Below are 21,913 nucleotides of genomic sequence, written 5' to 3' on the forward strand. Positions count from 1 at the left end.
GATGACGGAAAACCAAAATTTTGGCGGTGCTACGACGCGAAGTTGGACCCCTCATAGTTCCGAAATTTCACACCAGCGTGCCGCTTATCACAAGGACATAACCAGTCGTCGAATAACAAGAGACCTTCGCCATGCAGCCCTTTATAATGCATTTTTACTGAAAAAGTTTAACTGTCATATTATTAACGATGAGTATGTGGGAATTATTCTGGCTGTGAAGTATCTTTTAAAATGCATACACAAGGGACATGTCTGTGCAACTATGAAGTTCTTGAAGAATAAAGAATGGTATGTAATTTACAATAAAGTGAACACATAGGCCTACAATGAAGGGCGGTGTGTCACACCATCGCAAGTGTGTTGGCCATTATTTTCATTTGAAATTCAAAAGAAATTTCCCAGCGTTCAATGCTTGAACATACACTTACCAGGACGATATCGAATAGCAAACATAGAAAAAGCTCAGGAAGATTTAGCCGCTACTGGTCAAAGAGGTTCAACATTGGGAGCTTACTTGAGACACAATACAAACATCGAAAAGCAAGATGAGATCAATCGATTAAGTGGACATTCTGAAAGTGTGCCGTATAATTATTCCTGGCAGATGCCTGAAAATTTCTGGTGGATTGGAAGATCGAATAAATGGGTGCACAGAGTTCTCCAGCGGCATGTCATTGGTAGGATTCACAATGTAAATTACATTGCAGAACCGGAACTATACCACTTGCGATTGTTGTTTTATCATGCAAAAGACGCAACAAGTTTTGGAGACCTTTAAAATGTACATGACATCCGATATGAGACATATAACAACAAGCTTGCTTAGCTAGTGGTTTAGCCTACGACGATCAGCAATGGGTAGAAGGATTACGCGAATCCTTCCTATCTAAGATGCCCACAGCGATGCGAAGCATTTTTACGTAAATACTAACTTTTGAATCTCCTGAAAGCCCTAAGCGGCACTAGAAAACATTTGAAGAAAATCTGGCAGAAAATTTTATACATTCAGCTCGGCGAAACGGAGAGTCTACAGGAGAAGCAATTAAGCGCACCTACCAGCTTATTGCCTATAAATTAAACACTGAAGCAACAGAAGGTAGAAATTCCCAATACTGCTTATAAAAGTTTAGCTTTGAGAACATTGATGATCACGGGAATAAAATAAATCATGATATTTTGAATGCCGACCAACCAGGAGGACTGAGAGAGAAAATGTATCGACTTATCAGAATGAAAGAAAGAGAAGTCATCAATTAATTGATGTAAATATTGAAATAAATTCATTGATGGTCCAGGTGGCACTGGGAAGACATATATCTATAAAACTTACTACTGCCGGGCTGAGTGGCTCAGACGGTTAAGGCGCTAGCCTTCTAACCCCAACTTGGCAGGTTCGATCCTGGCTCAGTCCGGTGGTATTTGAAGGTGCTCAAATACGACAGCCTCGTGTCGGTAGATTTACTGGCACGTAAAAGAACTCCTGCGGGACTAAATTCCGGCACCTCGGCGTCTCCGAAGACCGTAAAAGTAGTTAGTGGGACGTAATTCAAATAACATCATCATCAAAACTCTCTACTACAGGATTATTGGGAGACATCTTAACGTAAAATGTATGGCATTTACCGATACCGCAAAACACTCTGCTCCCTACTGGTCGTACTGCTCATAAAGCTTCTGGACTCAAAGTACGACTAACATCAGAGTCGATTTCGAGTATCAAACGAGGATCGTCAAAAGCCAGGCAATTAGCATAAACAGATATGTATCTTATGGATGAAGCTCCGATGCTTTCAAAATTCGGTTTGAAACTCATGGATCAACTCTTGCGAAGAGCTGGAAGACCGAATCTCCCTTTTTTTTTTTAAATTTCATGTGGCTATTTCTAGCCGCACCGAGCTCGATTACTGCAGTGTTTGGGAGATAGTGGGTTTGAACCCCACTGTCGGCAGCCCTGAAGATGGTTTTCCGTGGTTTCCCATTCTCACACCAGGCAAATGCTGGGGCTGTACCTTAATTAAAGCCACGGCTGCTTCCTTCCCTTTCCTGTCCCATCGTTGCCATAAGACCTGTCTGTGTCAGTGCGACGTAAAGCAACTTGCAAAAAAAAAATCTAGCCGAGTGCAGCCCTTGTAAGGCAGGCCCTCCGATGAGGGTGGGCAGCATCTACCATGTGTAGGTAACTGCGCGCTGTTGGGGTGGAGGATAGTGTTATGTGTGGTGTGTGAGTTGCGGGGATGTTGGGAACAGCACAAACACCCAGCCCGCCAGCCAGTGAAATTAACCAATGAAGGTTAAAATCCCCGACCCGGCCGGGAATCGAACCCGGGACCCTCAGAACCGAAGGCCTCAACGCTGACCATTCAGCCAGTTAGTCGGACTCTAGAATTGTTATTATCTTCTAATAAAAACAAAATATGCATATAACTGTGGAGTCAAATCATTGAAAGCAAAATATATAAAATCGCAAAACATCACAGGAAATATTGCATCGTGTTTATTTCAGTTATTTATTTATGTTACCAATGTATATTTATTCATCTATATTTGCCCAAGTTTTCTATTACCTGACCCTGAGTAAAAGACAAATCATCTTTATTTGTGACTACTGAAGGCTATTTATTTATTATTAGTTGTATTATTATTAATACCAACTAATTTCTTATGCATGTGCGTTAATATACAAACTTACAAACCTAACTAACCCTGAAGGGCCTTGGTCTACCAAGCGACCGATGCTCAGACCGAAGGCCTGCAGATTACGATGTGTCGTGTGGTCAGCACGACGAATACTCTCGGTCGTTATTCCTGGCTTTCTAGACCAGAGCCGCTACCTCACCGCAAGGTAGCTCCTAAATTATAATCACGTAGGCTGAGTGGACCTCGAACCAGCCCTCAGATCCAAGTAAAAATCCCTGACCTGGCCGGGAATCTAACCCGGGGACTCCGGGTAAGAGGCACGCGCGATACCCTTACACCACGGGGCGAGCTTAATATAAAAACATTTTTTAAATATTATCTGGTGGTAACTGTTAGGGGAGATATAGTATTTTCATGATTTTAAATTATAATACAGGTGGGGTTCGAAACCACTCGTCTCCCGAATGCAGAGCTTGCCTCTATAACCGTAGTGCGTTAACACGCTCGGCCACTTCTCTCGGTAAGTGCGAATGAACATATTGTTTTTAATTTCACATACTACTTCAGCTGAAGTAAGATGTGTAATTTTAAGTATCCCAAGGTTATGGTGTCCTGTCTAGCCTATACTGTAGAGACGCCAGTGCGTACAGACCCAGGGCAGAGAATGTCAGCAGCTACCGTTTGTCCTGACTACCATGCTTGCCGCACGTAGTGGCCAGCGTCCTTGACAGACCTGGCCTAGAAGTCCAATCTGCAAGTGAGTGCATCTCATATGGAACTACTTATTTATACATCGGCGACGTTTCACTAGTCATAAGTTCATATTCACTGTGCGTTATGGGTTCCGTGGAAATGGGTACAGGGCCTATGCGGAGGGAAAGAGGTGAATAGTTATAAATCACCGCCTGAAACAAGGTTAGCTTCTGCAAGAGGAGTAGTAGTGGAGTACATAGATGGATATGTACTACAAAATCATCTAAATAATGTGTATTGTTTAATTAATATTAATTTTCTAATTGTATAAAATATGAACGAACACACACACGAAAGACCTAATGAACAAACAGAAAAATATATAAAGAACCAAATAAAGCGTTAAGTAGTGAAGTATATTCGTCCTTAGTCTGGAAGGAAAATGAGTTACAGTGGCGTGCTTATAAACGACAAGCATATTCGCTGTTTCATGTTAACAGGAGGCAATTTACGTCGTGATTTGACCTGGTGACGTAATATATCTTCTCTGGTTCCCTGAACAAAATCCCTGGGTGCTGTTTCCCTGCATTATCCGACAGCTATGTAGGTAGAAATACTACATTTACAGTACCTCTTCTTGTTTCATTTCATATCGTTGAGATGTCATGCTCAAAAGCCCTGTCTACCTATGAAATTGATATCGTCCCTACTCTGGCAAACTAGCGAATCTGCAAATTGTCAAAAGGTTAGAGGAGCTGAAAGAAGTTGTGATTACTCATGTCAAATCAATTTTTATATTTAATGATTGGTTTCATGTTTTAGGCATAAAGAATGAGTTGCAGATGTGAGTCTTTGTCAAAGGGTAGACAATTTTTAACCAATAAAATCTACACCAAAATTTCAGAAGTACAGATTCCCTAGTTCGTCACTTTCGCTAGTTTGCCAGAGTGGGGACGATTATGTGCCCGGCTGAGTGGTTCAAAGGGTAATATACTGATATTTGCGTAAGTAAGCCAGTCTCGCGTCTATCGATGTACCGCCATGTAAAATAACTCATTCGGAACAAAATTCCGGAACGTAGAATCTCCGAAAACAGTAAAAGCAGTTAGTGGGAAATAAACAAATTATATTTTTTTTTTCAATAATAAAAATTAAGTTTCTAGTACGTAAACACAATTCAATGTAATCGATTATGAATGTCAAATAAACACAAATATTAATAATAATGATAATAATAATATTGGCTTTGCGTCCACTAACTACTTTTACTGTTTTCTGAGACGCCGAGGTGTCGAATTTAGTCCCACAGGAGTTCTTATACGTGCCAGTAAATTTACCGACATGAGGCTGACGTATTTGAGCATCTTCAAGTAGCACCGGACTGAACCAGGATCAAACCTGCGAAGTTGCGGTCAGAAAGACAGCGCCTTAACCGAATGAGCCACTCAGCCCAGCCATAAAATGTTGGTTATTTTTAGTTTTGTTTCTTGATAAATTCCATTTGTTAACGTTTGTTCATCTGGTACCTATCTCCGTTGTGTACATTCGTGATTTGTTAGTGCCACAGAGGAAAGGAATAAACCGTAGCCTTTTAGAAGAACACCATCTAAGAATTAAATAGGATTTAAATTGAAGAAAACGAGCAAGTTGGCCACACGGTACGAGCCGTGTAGCTGTAAGCCTTCATTTGAGGGATTTATTAATATCGTGTAGCCTCCGAATAGGTCTAGTGCAACTCTTTCGAGTTGACGCCCATGTGTGACTTGCGCGTCTGTGAGGAGGGCACCCTACTTAGGATGAAATCTAATGCTGAAGACATCACAAACCACAAGTTCACGAGCAAGAGGAAACAACCAATGGAAGTTAAAATCCAGGACTCGGCCGGGAATGGAACCCGGGACCCCTTGGATCAAAGGCTAACCAGTTTGCCACCGAGCCATCATCGGTTGGCCTGAGAATGATTCCGTTGGTTCCCGTCTTCACATCAGGAACATTCTGGAGCTGTACTTCAATAAGGCCACGGCTGCTTCCTTCCCGTTCCTAGCCTAGTGTGAGAATGGGATGATGGCCTTTTTTACCAATCAGCTGACGCTCTTATTTCAATGGTTGCTATGTTGCATTCGTTATTACTACTGCAATTAACTCAAGAGAGTTTCGCAGATACGAACTGCATCCCGTGCTTTCGCCATTCGGTATTCCAACTCATCATCTCCGACTAAATGAGTGTCTTATATATAACCCTCCCTAGAGAAAAATGAATCACTCAATCGTATTATTCTCCACGCCAATAGTGCCATTTTAACAACAAATAATATAATCTCTCAAGAAGAGAATCATTGTTAAGCAGTACAGCGAGAAACGCTGCCGCATGAATATTTAAAGGCGCGCTTAAAACTTTCTTGACGTACATCTCTTCCTTTCATAAAACATTTGTTTTACCTAGAATTCCATAGAGGATTGTTCGATTAACTATTCAAATTCTCTGGATTTGTACTAAGAACGTCCGTTTCAATCACTTGCATAATATGAATTTCCCAATGCTAGACACATTTTTTTCAATTATTTCCTAACCGAGTGTGTTGGCAACGAAGTACGGCTCATATAGCTCTGATCATGTATTTAGGGAAATGACCAGTTCAAACCCCATCGTCAGTAGCCCTGAATATGGTTTCCCATATTTTCTCATTTTCACACCAGGCAAATGTTACGATTGTACATGATCTAAAACCATGTCTATTGTCTTTCTCTTTCCATAGATACAGAAAAATTTAAAGCGCCGTTAAACCATAAACAGTGTTCTTTTCTCGTGAACATTATTCGGACAGGAAAAATGTCTAAACTTGGTGAAATTAGAATTCTGAAAGAGTGAGATTTGTTTTAAATTCACGGTGTATATTCACGTTTCTCGTCACCAACAGTTAACTTGGAAGGATCACAGAGATAGCCTTAAGCTCAAGGTAACTTGGAAGGATCATAGAGATAGCCTGAAGCTCATATTGATTTGAAACTGCAAATAATTTCGCATATCTGGGGTCCGAAGCCATATTTTATCTACAAATAAATGTGTGTATGGGCTCGGAAATCATCTCATGCCACTTCGTCATTATCATGTTAAACCAAAGAATGCTATATTCCCTACTGTTCACGAGAGTAAGAAACATTTTCAATGTTATATTATTAATTTTCCCGTTCATGCAATGTCTTCGGTAAAATATACTCATCTCCCCTTGATTTATATTTTGAGTCGTCCACGTTACAGTTTTTTCTTCCGATTTGCCTAACTTCGTACCGAACCAGATAGATCGTATGATAACGATGGGATAGGAAAGGGCGAGGAGTGGGAAGGAAGCGGCCGTGACCTCAATTAAGATTTTCTTGGTGTGAAAATTGGAATACGCGGAACACCATCTTCAGGGTTGCCGACAGTGGAGTTCGAACCCACTATCTCCCGAATGCAAGTTCGCAGCTGCACGTATTGCGGTTGCAGTGTTAATCGAAGGCGATTAGCTGCGAAAGATGAAGTTTCAAACTCGTGAATATGCTCTTTTCGCTTCCTCAGTATCAAAGTATTTCACCGTATCCGTGTTGTTATTCTCCCTTTACAGGCAAGTAGTGGTAAATCATGATAATTATACCCGCAAGACTTGCAAACAAGCGTGACTGACTTTTCAGACAAAGTAGTTATTCTCTTTCATAATTAGGAGCATAAGAGAGCAGAAAGAGAGCAAGAATGTGAATGCAATCTCCGTCCACCTATCCCCATGAACATTAAGAATTTATGCATTATTTATTTATTTATTTATTTATTTATTTATTTATTTATTTATTTATTTATTTATTTATTTATTTATTTAACCTTTTGCTCTGCCGGAAACAATTCTGTGTTGGTGCGACGTGAAGCAGGACATAAAATGATTTTTCACACATAGGGTGGTATTGAGTTTGTTGAGATTCTTTAGTGTGTCTGATAATCCTGTAATTTTTTTCCTGAAACAGCAATCGCTACCCCATTATTAACAGTAAAGTTTTGAAGAACAATTATTAAAAATATATCCTAATAGGCCTATATCCGATTGGTATCCAGTCGTCTTCTGTTTTCCTTTCAAGGATGTTTGTTGTTGTGTCCTGTGGACAGTTGTAGGCTTAGCTTTACGTTTTAACTTTTAGAGGCATTAATTTTCTAACTGGATTTTGGAAAATACTTCAAAATATTGTCCAATCTCTAAACTTTGCTTCATCATCATTTAATTACAGCTCCATAGTATTTAGTATAACGTAACATGTAGGACAATCTAAGACTGTACTACTATACTGTTCTGAGTATTAATATATTGTATTGGCCTTTCTGAGAAATATTCAGTATATAGTCACGGTTTTATTTCTTTACATTCGTATTTTAAGTTGTAATATTAATACAATACTTGCCTCACGCTTGGGTGTCATTTGTAACAACCATTTTTGCCACCATTTGTAATTTTACGGATTCTACTTGACTTGAACTAAATATAATCACAATAATCTGAAATGTCCCTAATCTAGACACCCGATTTCACCAAAATAGATCCCTCGAATTTAGATAGAGCATGATCACTTTTTCTTCTTTCCCTGGGCGTGTACATCAATCTGTGTACTGGTACAACCGCTACGGGCCTTACGTAATCATCTGAAGATGATTAGTCCGGTGAGAACTGCACAAGAACTATCTAACTCAAATAGTAATCGTATAAACAACGGAGAACCTTGATACCGGCACCACACTTCAGTACTTTGTGTAATATATAAAATGTTCAGGTATTGCTCCACAGAAACGTGGTAGCATGATTCAGATCACCTATGTTTATGTTTGTGTTTATACCGTACATTTTTATCCACTCACTAACACAAGTATGATCATGTATGTATGTATGTATGTATGTATGTATGTATGTATGTTCAGTCCGTCAGCGATTCAGCTGGTGAGATCCTCAACAGCTCTGCCATCAGCTGTCATAGATGGCCTAGGCCTCACTGAAGGGGCGTACTAGGGAATACGACCAGTTCATACAACTGCAATTTCAGCCAGGGACCCAAGGCACGAATGTGCCTGTCCCGGGTAAAGACTACTCAACAAAAGAGGTCCCAGCACTGTAAGCGGGCGGGCAGGCAGCCGATGAGCATTTTTTAATACTGTACGATACCACAATCAATATTCCGCTTAGTGGTGTAGGGGAACTTCGTAGTCACAATCAAATGTCACCGCTCTACATCCTTCTCAAGTGTCTGCTTTCTCACTTCACTGTGACGTATCCTTGCTACGTGAAGCTGCCCGCATTTACGTCAGGCCCGCCCGGCCGCACTGGGCTAGCCTCAACGGGAGGCCGGCTGAACACCTATGTTCTATATGTACCATGTGGACTCATTATTTTAACACAGAATGGACGTAATAATAAATATAATGCAGGGGTATGATATGCGTACTACCAAAAGGTCTCCATCAAAGTCTGTCTGTGTGACGGTTCAGGTTGCAGAGAGAGAGGACAGCAGAGTAGGAGCGCAGCGAGTTCAAGCCTGGAGGGCCGTATAATGAGAGCGGTGAGAGCGCAAGGAAAATTAAGTCAATATGAACCCCAGAGATCTTCTTTCCCCAAAGCACGAAGAAGGAAAGAAAGGAGAGGGGAGACATGGTAAATTCCAACATAGAATACATCAAAAGCTCACAATACCTGAACATAATATATATTCGAATTTGAAAAGACAAGAGTCAAACACACAACAGACGTGAATAAAAAAAGGATTGTAATATAGTCATGTATCAACAGCAACTAGTAAACGACTAGTGCGCAATATATGCACAATTCAACATATGAAATAAACCTGACAAAAATACTTCGTATTAAAATCATATTAAACATTTTAATAGCAAAATACAGAAGCAAATACGAAGTAAACGAGTTAAATACACGACCCCGTGAATAATCCAAGGAACGGAATTGGTGAATTCAGAATATCTAACAACCCTACACATAAGTGTGGCTATCTATTCCAAAGAGAAAAGGGAGAGTAGTTAATTAGCCGTAAGCATACAGATGCAAGTATTCGCGTTAGAAGAGTCCGACTCGTTGGCTGAATGGTCAGCGTATTGGCCTTCAGAGGTTCAGAGGGTCCCGGGTTCGATTCCCGGTCGGGTCGGGGATTTAACCTTCAGTGGTTCATTGGTTCATTCCATTGGCTCGGGGGCTGGGTGTCTGTGATGTCCCCAATATTTCTGCAACTCACACACCACACATAACACTATCCTCCAACACAATAACACGCAGTTACCTACAAATGGCAGAGGCCGCCCACCCTCACCGGAGGGTCTGCATTACAAGGGCTGCACTCTGCTAGAAATAGCCACACTAAATTAATTAATTAATTACTTTACAGTAGAAGAAAGAGCAGTATTTCACAATTTAGACCAATTGAAAGTGAAGCTCTAGCTTTACGCATACAGATTACTGGAGTAAGTGCAACACTGTGCTAATGTCCCCAAAGGACCATAGAGCATGGGCAGTAAAGAAAATAATGTTCCAACATTTTGATAAACGCATTGACTTACTGGAGCATAAGGTTTCCGTGAAACATTTCCATCTGTTCCTATTGTTGACTAACCTCTTCACTTCATTCCAAGTTTTTCCCACTGTAAGATATTCTTCCTCGATCGTCTTTTTCCAGGTCTTCTTTGGACGTCCGCGCTTTCTAGTGCATTGGGGGATCCAGTCGAGCGCTGTCTTTTCAATGGCTCCAGCGGGCTTCCTTAAAGTATGTCCTATCCAACGCCATTTTCTCTCCCTTATCTTCATTTCAATTGGCTGCTGGTTAGTTCCTTGCCGTAGATCTTCATTTGAAATAACATCCGGCCATCTTCTGTTGATGATACGTCTTAGACAGCGATTCACGAAGACTTGCAGTTGTTTAGTCGTCCTCTGGGTAACTTTCCACGTTTCGCAGCTGTAAAGCAGAACGGACTTAACATTTGTGTTAAAAAGTCGTAACTTAGTTTTTCTAGAAATGTTCTTGTTTCTCCATATAGGATACAATTGAACAAAAGCACCATTCGCTTTCCTGACACGACTCTTAAGGTCTTCTTCTGCTCCTCCAGTCGTAGTAACCATACTCCCAAGATATATGAAGGAGCCTACGCGTTCTAATTATTTAACATCTATAGAAAATTTATCATCATTCTTGGAATTGACCCTCATCTCCTTGGTCTTATTAATACTTATTTTAAGTCCAGCATTCTCTGCCTCCTCTTTCAACCGCTTAATCTTCTCTTCCATATCTCTGAAGCGTGGAGCCAGTAGGCAGATGTCATCTGCAAAAACAAGGTCTTCTAACCTATCTTGTAAGCCCCACTGGACCCTCCTTTTCCGACCTCGATACACTCTCATGAACACACTATCCAACACAAGTAGGAAAAGCGTCGGAGAAATAATACAGCCCTGTCGAACTCCCGAGGTCACATCTATTGGTTCAGTAAGATCTCCCATATGCAGAACCTGACATTTATTACCCTCGTACATATCCTTTATAATGTTCAGAATCTTTTGTGGTATACCATATTCTTCAAGTGTTTGCCACATAACTCTTCTATTTACAGAGTCGAAGGCCTTTTCAAAATCAATGACAGTCACGTAGAGGGTGTTCTGCCATTCTGCACTTTGTTCCAAGATGATTCTCAGAGTGTTTATGAGATCGACACAGCTACGGTGTTTACGAAAACCAGCCTGTTCCCTTCTAAGGTGCAATCCCACAACATCCTTCACCCGCTCTAAAATGATCCTTGAAAGCACCTTACTTGGTACCGACAACAATGTAATTCCCCTCCAATTATCACACTTAGTAATATTCCCTTTCTTTGGTATCTTAACAATCAGTCCATTCAGCTGGTAGCTTTTCTTCATTCCAGATCCTCTCCAACAGGGGGTGCAATAATTTTGCCGAGGTCTCAATTTCTGCTTTAAGTATTTCTGGCGCGATATTATCCATACCGGGTGCTTTTCCAGTTCTTATCTGTTTCAAGGCCTTCTCTATTTCTGAACAGGTTGGAGGATGTAAATTTATTCTTGGTTCACTATCTACTGGTTACATTTGCTGGTTATCATTCTGTTCTGTATCTCTATTGAGCAAGTCTGAGAAATGTTCCTTCCATCTCTGTAGCTGTTCTTCCTGGGTGGTCAGTAGTTCACCTCTCTTGCTTTTAACAGGTTTATTCCTGATAAATCCTCTCCTTGACAGTTTCTTTGTGATACTATACAATTCCTTAGCATCTCCCCTTGCGGATACGTCTTCTGTCATTCGTGCTTGTTCATCTACCCACTGTATATCATCTTTTCTTACGCTTTTCTTCACACTCTTATCAGCTTCCACATATTACTTTTGTGCTGCGGCTTTCTGTTGTCTTGTTTTACACATATTAATCTTTGCTTTAACCAGCTTTCTAGCCTCCATTTTTATCCAAGTATAATCAGACATCCATTCCTTCTTGAAATGATTGTGAAATACAAGCACCTTCTCACTAACGTCTATATATATGTCCTTGACTTTCTTCCAAGATGATTCAACATCCATCATAAGTTCTGGTTCAACAACAAGAGCTTCAAAGCGGTATCTTAATTCTATCTGGAATTCTTTCCTTTTACTCTCATCTTGCAATTTACCTAAATCAAATTTCTTGTTTCGCCTTTCAAATTTCCTTCCACTTGCCACAATTTTCATTTTAAACTCTGCAACTACCAGGTGATGATCACTTCCAATATCTGCTCCTCTTTTATTTCTAACATCAGTCAGTGATCTTCTAAACTTTCTACTTATGGCGATGTGGTCTATCTGGCTTTCTGTAACCTGATCTGACGACACCCATGTAATCTTATGGCATCGTTTATGAGGGAATGAAGTGCCACCCACTACCAAATCATGGCTAGCACATAAATCAATGAAAAGCTCCCCATTTTTGTTACAGTCACCAACTCCATGCACTCCCATAATTTGTTCCAGTCCCTCATTGTTAGAACCAACCTTTGCATTTAAATCCCCCATCACAATAATAATATCTCTCTTTACCACTTTATAGTCTCATTCGGGAGATAGTAGGTTCGAACCCCACTGTCGGCAGCCCTGAAAATGGTTTTCCGTGGTTTCCCATTTTCACACCAGGCAAATGCTGGGGCTTTACCTTAATTAAGGCCACGGCCGCTTCCTTCCCACTCTTAGCCCTTCCCTGTTCCATCGTCGCCATAAGACCTATCTGTGTCGGTGCGACGTAAAGCAACTAGCAATCGTCTCATTTACATGGCAGTAGAATTCTTCCTTTTTTTCAATCTCTGACATTTCTGTGGGAGCATAACACTGGATCACAGTCACATTGCGAACGCGGGTCTTGAATCGAGCTGTCATCAGTCTTTCTGAGACGGGTTTGCAATCAAGGAGGCTCCTCATTGCAGTTTCATTCAAGAGCAATCCTACAACTTCTCTTTGTTCTACATCCTCCCCCATTTGCCCAGAATACAGGAATGTGCACTTATTAAGAGTCTGTATTTCTCCGAAGTCTGGCCACCGTACTTCACTTAATCCAAGGATATCCAACCTGTATTCCTCCATCACTTTAGCCACCTGCTTCTATTTACTGCTCTCTCTCAGGGTTCTGACATTCCAAAAACCTATTCTCGTTTTTCGTTTCATGCCAAAAGTTGTCAACTTATTATCCATCCGGTTGTGTTTCACTTCGGTTTCTTTAATAGTTTATGTTTAAGGCTGTGCGAGTTATTAGCCCACGGCAACCCGAGCTTGGTGGTTGGACTGCCACCTAAGCATCTAAGCCTGCTGTTTTCTGTAGGGGTTGTCTCCCTTAGCATCTGAAGATCTCTCTTCACCACAAGGCAGTGGTTCACCTTGTTTCTTCAAACCCCACGGGAAGAGGGTTGCCTCGTTTGCCAGATTTGCCGTTCCAAAAGTCTCTTTTACCGCCGTATCTGCCATTGACGACTTCACCACAGCCCCGTTAGCCGTTACTCTTCAGGGTTCCTGTATGGCCTTCACAGCTACCGTAGCGGTCATGGGGCACACACAGTCCCCGCTCTACATCACCCCTGCAGGCAATCCCTTACTCCTTGCCGTTGCCCACCTCCCACGACGTGGACGAGGGGTTGGACTTATGGGAGGCTTGAAAAACGCATTGGCAGAAAAAAAATTCCAGAAATTTAATGATACGTTCGCTAGTTTTCATTCAGGATCGCCAGCCGGTTAACATTCTTCATTATCACAAATTATCGAATGTGGTATGTTGCTTAATAATCAACAAGGCCTTCGTAATCAGAAGCAAAACAACTACGACTATTACGCGAATATGGCTTACTCGTTTCTTTGTCGTATGTCAAATTTAATTAGAATAAAAATTGCAACACAACGGAATGAATATAATCTATTCGCTACGTTACCATAGCCACTTAAAGAAAATTTCATTCATTGTAGCCTTTCAGTAACGGCTACAGATTCAGCTTTAAATGTTACGTGTGACTCACAATAGCTGTGGAAAATGTCAAATATAAAAATGTACTTTTGCACATTCGGTAGTTTAATAAAGCACTGACTACTTTGTTTCAAAGAAAACTAAAACAATGCTGCATGCTAGTGAGGCCAATATATACTGTTGCGAATTGGGTGTTAACACAGAAACACGAGAGGGTGTTTGGCACACATGAAAGGACATTACTAAGAATATATCTTAGAACAGTCCGAAGAAGAAAAATAATCATGAATTGCATAACCTGTTTAATGAACCTTATACAGTTAGATATACAAAAGATTAGCAGATTAGGCTGGGCAGAATAGATTATATTGTTACGTGTTGGCGGGGTAAATAAATAAATGAGTACAGAACCTGGTATCGTCCTATTTCTAAGATTTATTAACTCAGCACTACAATTACAGATTTAAACACACAGTGTGACTTCCCCTTCTCGGAGAACAATCATTGAACGAGAAATGCAACCATGCAAGCTAAGGGCGCCAATCTTTAAGTTGATGACTTAAAGATAAAAATTTATAATCAAGCTTGGACGGACTCTTATCACAGGGGTGCACTAATCATTAAGCCGGAGAATTAGAAATCAAAAGGCTAATTAAGGCAGATTGATTAAAGTGAACTAGAAAAATACTATTTATTATATTGAATATAAATGACGACGGTTTAACGAGAACTGAATTTAAAATAGGAAATGAATTTAACAAAAAGTTGAATGACTCTACTTCGCGAAAACTTGCAATATTTTTAACTCGCTTGCTCACCATGTAGTCTTGTTCTGCTGGTCCTTGGAAAGCTTCCATCCTTGTAGCTGGAACATCAGCGGTCGTCTTTGAGATCTCTTCATCTGCAGCTAAGTACCATTCCTGCCTTGCTAAGTGCACAGACCACTAATTGGAAGATGGCTTCGACACTAACACTCCCTATTATGCTCTATCCCATATATTGGAGATGAGCCCTAAGTCATAGTTAGAAAAACCTCCTTGGGTTATGTGGAGAGGATACACAATTAATAATCCTTCCAACTTTACTGAAAATGTGCCCTGAAGTTTCATTTCTATTTAGTTTAATACTACCTATTGTCTTAGACTGGTACAAACCGGTCTAGTAGCCGAGCTGTACGTACTTCCTGATGAGAGTGGCTATACACCCCTCATTCAGCAATTCCTAAGTACCACGTCGTGGTAGCGAAGTAATTAATGTAGAAGTGATAAACTATCACACTAGTCCACTATGGTACAATAACCATAAGACAAGTTCACAGACCTACAGCGATATACAAGATCGAAGAATCAAGAATCCAGAAGAATAATAATAATGAATGCAGAATCAAGAAGAATGAAGAAGAATGAAGCCTAGCCTAGCAGCCATTCTCATAGGTCCCGAGGGACCCCTGAGGAATTTTAGCCCTTCGACCTCATTTTTGGGCCTTGAGTGCTTTTTCTTAAGATTCTCGCTCGATGACTTCACTTTGATGATTGTAGCTGGTTTGCAATTTTTGAGTCTTCACTGGTCAGAATGTGACCTGGCCCCTTGCGGGGCGGTTGGAGAGGTAGACGTTGATACTTCGTAAACGGAGCCCAACGTAGTCTGCAGAGGAGGGTCACCCATCCAGGTGGTGACCACTCCCGATGTTGCTTCAAAATCGTGACGCTTGTTTGCATTTACAGCGCTTAGGACGAGGTAGGTTAGGAAAGAGGAGGTTATTTTCTTGGCGTTACAGTTGGCGTAGGAGTTGAATATCTTGGCGGGGCAGGTTACTGGATAAGAATTTGCTGACTTGGCATGGCGGGTGCTTGGAGAGAAAGGAAAGGAGATAGGAGGCTTAGTATTGATAGGAGCAGGGTTGCATTGTCTTGGCGGGGCTGCGGGATAAAGGGAGCTTGGTTTAGGGGTGGCGATGGGTTATTGTTCGTGTGTAGGTGTTGTGCGTACCTGTAGTGTGCTCTAATTGCCCTTTTAAAGAATGGGCAGCCAGGGAACGAGGCGGCATGACTGCCTTGGCAGTTGGCACACTTCGCCTGGGCCTTGGGTGCCTTACAATCTGTGTGGCGGTGACCACCACCACACCTATTGCAGCGGGTGGCTTCCGTGCATGTAGCAGCGGTGTGATTTAGTTTGAGGCAATTATAGCACATTGTGACTATTGAGGAGTGTGCGTGCGTGGGTGGGTGGGGGCGTGAGGCAGTGTTTCTGAGTGGTGTAGACTTGGGGGCAGGTTTCTTACGTCTGCCCTTGGTCTGTATGTATGGAGCTGGGTTTTCAGGCCCAGAACATGTATCTGTGAGAGGAGGAGGAGGGTTGGTCTGAACTTGGATGGATTGGGTAGGTGGGGGCGGTAGAGGTGGTGGAGGGGGTGGTGGAAGCGGGTTGGTTTGAGCTTCGGAGTGGTGGGTGCTGATGGTTATCGATTCTTCGGAGTTGGTTTGGTTGCTGGTGTGGGTGGAGGAGGTGTTTTCTTGGTTCACGGAGTTATTTGCCGGGTTGACAATGATTGGGGGTGGAATGTTGGACTGTTTCAGTGCGTTGAGGATGGTCTGGAGTGACTTATTACGGAGGGGAGTGATGAGGAGATGGTTATTGTGGGTCTCTTCAATGATGGCTATGTGCCGGTTCATGATTGGTTCTATGGCTTGGATGACTGTTTGTCGAGTGACAGGGACAGGTCCTGGATTAATGAGAGGTATGATAAGGAAATTACACTTGGTAGCAATGGGGAATGGAGTGTCCTTGCTGGTATAGTGGTAAGGACGTTCGAAGAGTATTTCTTCTTCTGAAGCTGTGAGTTTTTCTTTTTCTTCTTCTTCTAGGTCTGCGGCGTAAGCTGCACAGTTGATGTTATTTTGAGAAAGAAGACCATCCAGCTCGAAGATGTCGGAGCGGGCATTGGGGTAGATATATATGGCGTTGTCATGATCTTCTATTATCTTGTGGAGAAGGTGGGTTACTGGAGTGAGGGTTTTGATAATTCGCTGTCTGAGATGACGTAGGTAAGTTTCAGAAGGTAGGGTTGGCCTTTCGATGAGTACGAAGGTTTTCTCAACGTCGGGGGTGGCTTGGGTAAAGGTGATAGTTAGGTGGGAATTTAGATCAGAATATGGGCCCCAGCTACTCGATCCACTGGAGGTATCCATAATTCAGCGGGTGAGAGGTTGTAGGTGTCTGGATAAGGGGCGGGAGCGCTAGGAAGAAAGGTCAAACTCCGTGGAGGACCTGCGTCTGAAATGGCGCACTCAGTGGGTACCAGTCGTGTCAGGTGTAGTTAAACGGATCACGCCGGGACAAGACACGAGCAGATACGCACTGAGTGCTAGACAATTGCTCTTTGTTTTCTTCTTTGGCTCCGTAGTGTGCCCGCACAATGGCAGGCAGGCTTGGCGGAAGATGCTTGGCAGGTAGTCTACAGGCTGCAGGCTCAGGGGCTAGCAGCGAGCAGGCAGGATTCTTGGCGGCCGGAGCGGGCGAGCTGGCGGCTTGGCAGGGAGCTGGCTCGGTCCGTAGATGCTTGGCAGTTGGCCTACGTAGCGCTTGGTCAGGGGCTGGCAGCGAGCAGGCAGGGTGCTGGCCGGGCGATGTTGGCGAGCTGGCGGTTAACTGGTAGCTGGCTCGGTGACGTGGCTCTCCTTGACGTGTTCACACTGAACGCTTGGCTGAGCAATGATGAATGATGAATGATGAATGATGAATGAAGCCAAGAGCTCCAACACGCCCTTTTATAACCTTCTCTGGCTCTAATTACAGGTCGCTACACGTGGTCCAATCAGTTGACACGTCTCTCCCCACTCCAGATATTAGAGTTGATGGGTCTTAACCATGATATCAACTGTTCTTCTATTAGCCCTTTCACTCAGTATCCATGGCAACATGACGCTCCTTTGAAAATATAGGCGGTGATCAGTTTGAATTATTCTGGTCGAAATACGGTAGCTGTCGTTATAACGCTTGAACACGTGCTCGCTTTTCCCAGAATTTGATGTCTAAATTTGTCCTTCCTTCTTCCTCGGTGATGTGGCAAGATAGAGGAAATCTACTGCAAGTTAAATTTAAACGAATGTCGCAAGAATCTAAGTGAATATTAGGATATTCAGCCCTCGTTTACAAGTCGTAGTTACAAAGTAATGAAATGATAGTGAGCAAATGATCAACCATGAATTATAATACAATTACATACCAAGATAAATATCATGACGTTAAATTCCTGAATTAATTACATATAATAAAATTAACATAATTACACTGTGACGTCTGGAACGTTACAACAGACGATAGCCGATATTACAACTTACACAAGTACACGGTTACACACTTACACGGTTCGCGCTCTCTCTCTCTTAGTTTCTCATGTTCCGTCTACAATAACACACACACACACACACACACACACACACACACACACACACACACACACACACACAGAGTCATCGATTATTTACACTACACTCACTTAGCCACTCAGTCGCACTCGCTAGCGCTGGCACGGTCCACAGCCTACACGTCAGTCTCGCAGGTCGGGATAGTATCCGCTGTTCACTCAATCCGTCGAACCCCGTTCGCAGTCTGCACACGTCGGCACCCAGTGTTCCCTTCGCGCTGCTCCAGAACACTCCAGGTTCTCCTCCAGCAGCCGGCCTCAAGGGACACACCACGACATCAAGGAAACAGGAACGATTCCTCGGCTCCAACAGGCAGATACTCCATTGGGCTGACATCCAAGCCCAGGCTATCACTGACTGCGCTCTTCGCTAACTCACACCAGCGAACTCAATCTCGCTCTCGCTCACTCACTCTCTAACTGACTCTCACTGACTGCAGGCAGGTCGTTCCTCTCTTATATACCTGCGCTGGCCCTTCTAGAACCGTCCGGATGTTCGATGGATCCAGGAACCTCGCGAGATTGAACACTCCAGATTAATAGTCGAGTAATTTCCGTCGTCCCATGCGGCGCGACCACGGATAGAAGAGAGAATGGCCGGCCCAGCGCTTAAGTGTTGCCCGCGATTGGCACGGTCAAGCGTAAGGGAGGTGGGGCGATGGGTGACGCCTCCGGCGCGTAGCGAATTGGCATGACGGACGCTATAACCATGACATTGCCCCCTCCTTAAGGCTGCTCGTCCCGAGCTGCTCCACGATACGCTGCAATACGGTGTGTTCGGTTGGCCACCACCTTGCCATGGGGAATCCGCTGGGTCCGGCCGACGGTGTCCTCGTTCCCGTTGATAACGATCAGCAAGTCTTCGCATGGCAGCCGGAACTTCGGTGGTTTTCCTGTCATCCACTCCCGCGTCTAATTTCAGGGCTTGAGCGCCTTCGTAGTCCTCTGGTGCGATGCCCGGGACTGTTTTGCTCGTCCCAGATTTAGCCCTGCTGAATTTCCTTTCCTTCCGGGGTGCGGAATTTGATGTTCGTACCGGCACGCAGGTTCGTGCCGGAACAAGTGTCCTGGTCAGGTGGCATCCTCGTTCGTTGGTCATCGGTTCGTCTTCCGTTGCTGCTCCGTCTCCTAGTAGGGGTTCCTCAAGCCGTGCCGTTGCAATCGCTGCCTCTGTCTCATGGACCATCGTCAGAGCCTCTTCGTAGTTCTGTTTCTTGCCGATCGTCCTCCCTGGACGGATCTCAGCGCCACGTAGTTTATCACAGGCGTCAGCCGCCTCGAGTTTGGTGTCACCTCGCGATAACTCTTCCACAATCACGTCGCCTAGTCGCTCCATCTCGGCGTCGATTATCCGCGGCGTTATATCTCTGTGCTGAGTCCTTTCCTGCAGCCGGACTCGGTAGGTGGCTCTCTGTTGGTGGACACCGCAGCGTACGTCGAGCACTCCCACAACCTCCTCGTAGGTCGAACTTGGCTGGGGGCTGCGTTGTACTGTCATCTTCTGTACACGTAGTCCTGTTATCGGATATTCGGTACTCTTCTTGGACGTCAATCAGGTCTCGAACTGGGTCCGGCATGTTCTCTTGGAAGTAATCCCGTTGTCCCGTAGGGTTTCCAACTTCACGATTGTGGAGCCGCCTTCACTGCTAGCAGGATTCATTCGCGTCTCCACAGCCATCGTTCCCGCACGCAGGGCACTCACTTCCACCCCTGGGCCTCGAACTCCGGACTCGACTACCGCGAGCATCTCTTCGGATCGTCATCGTCGACCTCGGTTTCGAGAGAGCGCAGTTCGTTTTCTGACTTTAACTGCTCAGTCTTCCGTTCACTTGAGTCTGATTTTGAATTGGTCCGAGTTTGATCTCCATTGAGATCTCAGTTCACTCATGAGCTCGCCATAACCAGACAAAAAAATTATTTTCCAGTTCACTAAACTTGCTTATAAAAATCTGGAGCTGTTCGGAATTCATTTCACTAGTAGTAATTTCTGTCGACTACAAAATACGCTACCAGGTACTCGATTCCGACACCAGTTTTTACGTAAGAGTTTATCCAATAGTTTATCACACTTGTCCATCCCACTTCTGTCCGACTCGTTGGCTGAACGGTCAGCGTACTGGCCTTAGCTTCAGAGGGTCCCGGGTTCGATTCCCGGCCGGGTCGGGGATGTAAACGTTAATTGGTTAATTCCACTGGCACGGGGGCTGGGTGTACGTGTTGTCTTCATCCTCATTTCGTCCTCATCACGACGCGCAGGTCGCCTACGGGAGTCGAATAGAAAGACCTGCACCTGGCGAGCCGAACCCGTCATGGGATATCCCGGCACTAAAAGCCATACGACATTTCATTTCATCCCACTTCTGACGCCAGTTGTAGCGTATTGGCGGGGTATATAAGTAAATAAATGAGTACAGAACACGGTAGCGCCCTATTTCTAAGATTTATTAAGTTAGCACTACAATTACAGATTTACACACACACAGACGATAGCCGATATTACAACTTACACAAGTACACGGTTACACACTTACACGGTTCGCGCTTTCTCTCTTAGTTTCTCATGTTCCGTCTACAATAACACACACACACACACACACACACACACACACACACACACAGAGCCATCGATTATTTACACTACACTCACTCAGCCACTCAGTCACACTCGTTAGCGCTGTCACGTCCACAGCCTACACGTCAGTCTCGCAGGTCGGGATAGTATCCGCTGTTCACTCAATCCGTCGAACCCCGTTCGCAGTCTGCACACGTCGGCACCCAGTGTTCCCTTCGCGCTGCTCCAGAACACTCCAGGTTCTCCTCCAGCAGCCGGCTTCAAGGGACACACAACGACATCAGGGAAACAGGCTATCACTGACTGCGCTCTTCGCTAACTCACACCAGCGAACTCAATCTCGCTCTCGCTCACTCACTCTCTAACTGACTCTCACTGACTGCAGGCAGGTCGTTCCTCTCTTATATACCTGCGCTGGCCCTTCTAGAATCGTCCAGATGTTCGAAGGATCCAGGAACCTTGCGAGATAGAAGACTCCAGATTAATAGTCGAGTAATTTCCGTCGTCCCATGCGGCGCGACCACGGATAGAAGAGAGAATGGCCGGCCCAGCACTTAAGTGTTGCCCGCGATTGGCACGGTCAAGCTTAAGGGAGGTGTGGCGATGGGTGACGCCCCGGGCACGTAGCGAGTTGACATGGCGGACGCTATAACCATTACAATATGAAGACCTGCTAAGTTTGTGACAGTTTGTCAGAAATGACAGCAAATTTCAGGTGAACTAAACTGAGATTGTCACGTAAGTGCTCCTAGATATTAGAACGCTGGAAGTGAGGAATATTGGAACTGGAACCATTAATAAGAAAAATAAATAGCAAGAACTTGTCGATGTCGTCACTCGGTTGTCGCGCCAATGATGATGATGATGATGATGATGATGATATCTCCACCGTAATAGTAACTCAAAACCAATTTCCTTTCATTTCTGTAGCCTTTAGTAGATGGGAATATTGAGAAGTGGGCCTACAGAGAATGTTTTGAATGACCTGGAAGTCGGCTTGTCGAATTCATCGACAGGGCACACTTCTGTTTTAGGCCTTGCCATATTGTTATTCCAGTAGAAAATATTTGCCTAGTGAACACACTTGATATTATGCACC

Source organism: Anabrus simplex, chromosome 2 (assembly GCF_040414725.1).
Source record: "Anabrus simplex isolate iqAnaSimp1 chromosome 2, ASM4041472v1, whole genome shotgun sequence".
Lineage (NCBI taxonomy): Eukaryota > Metazoa > Arthropoda > Insecta > Orthoptera > Tettigoniidae > Anabrus > Anabrus simplex.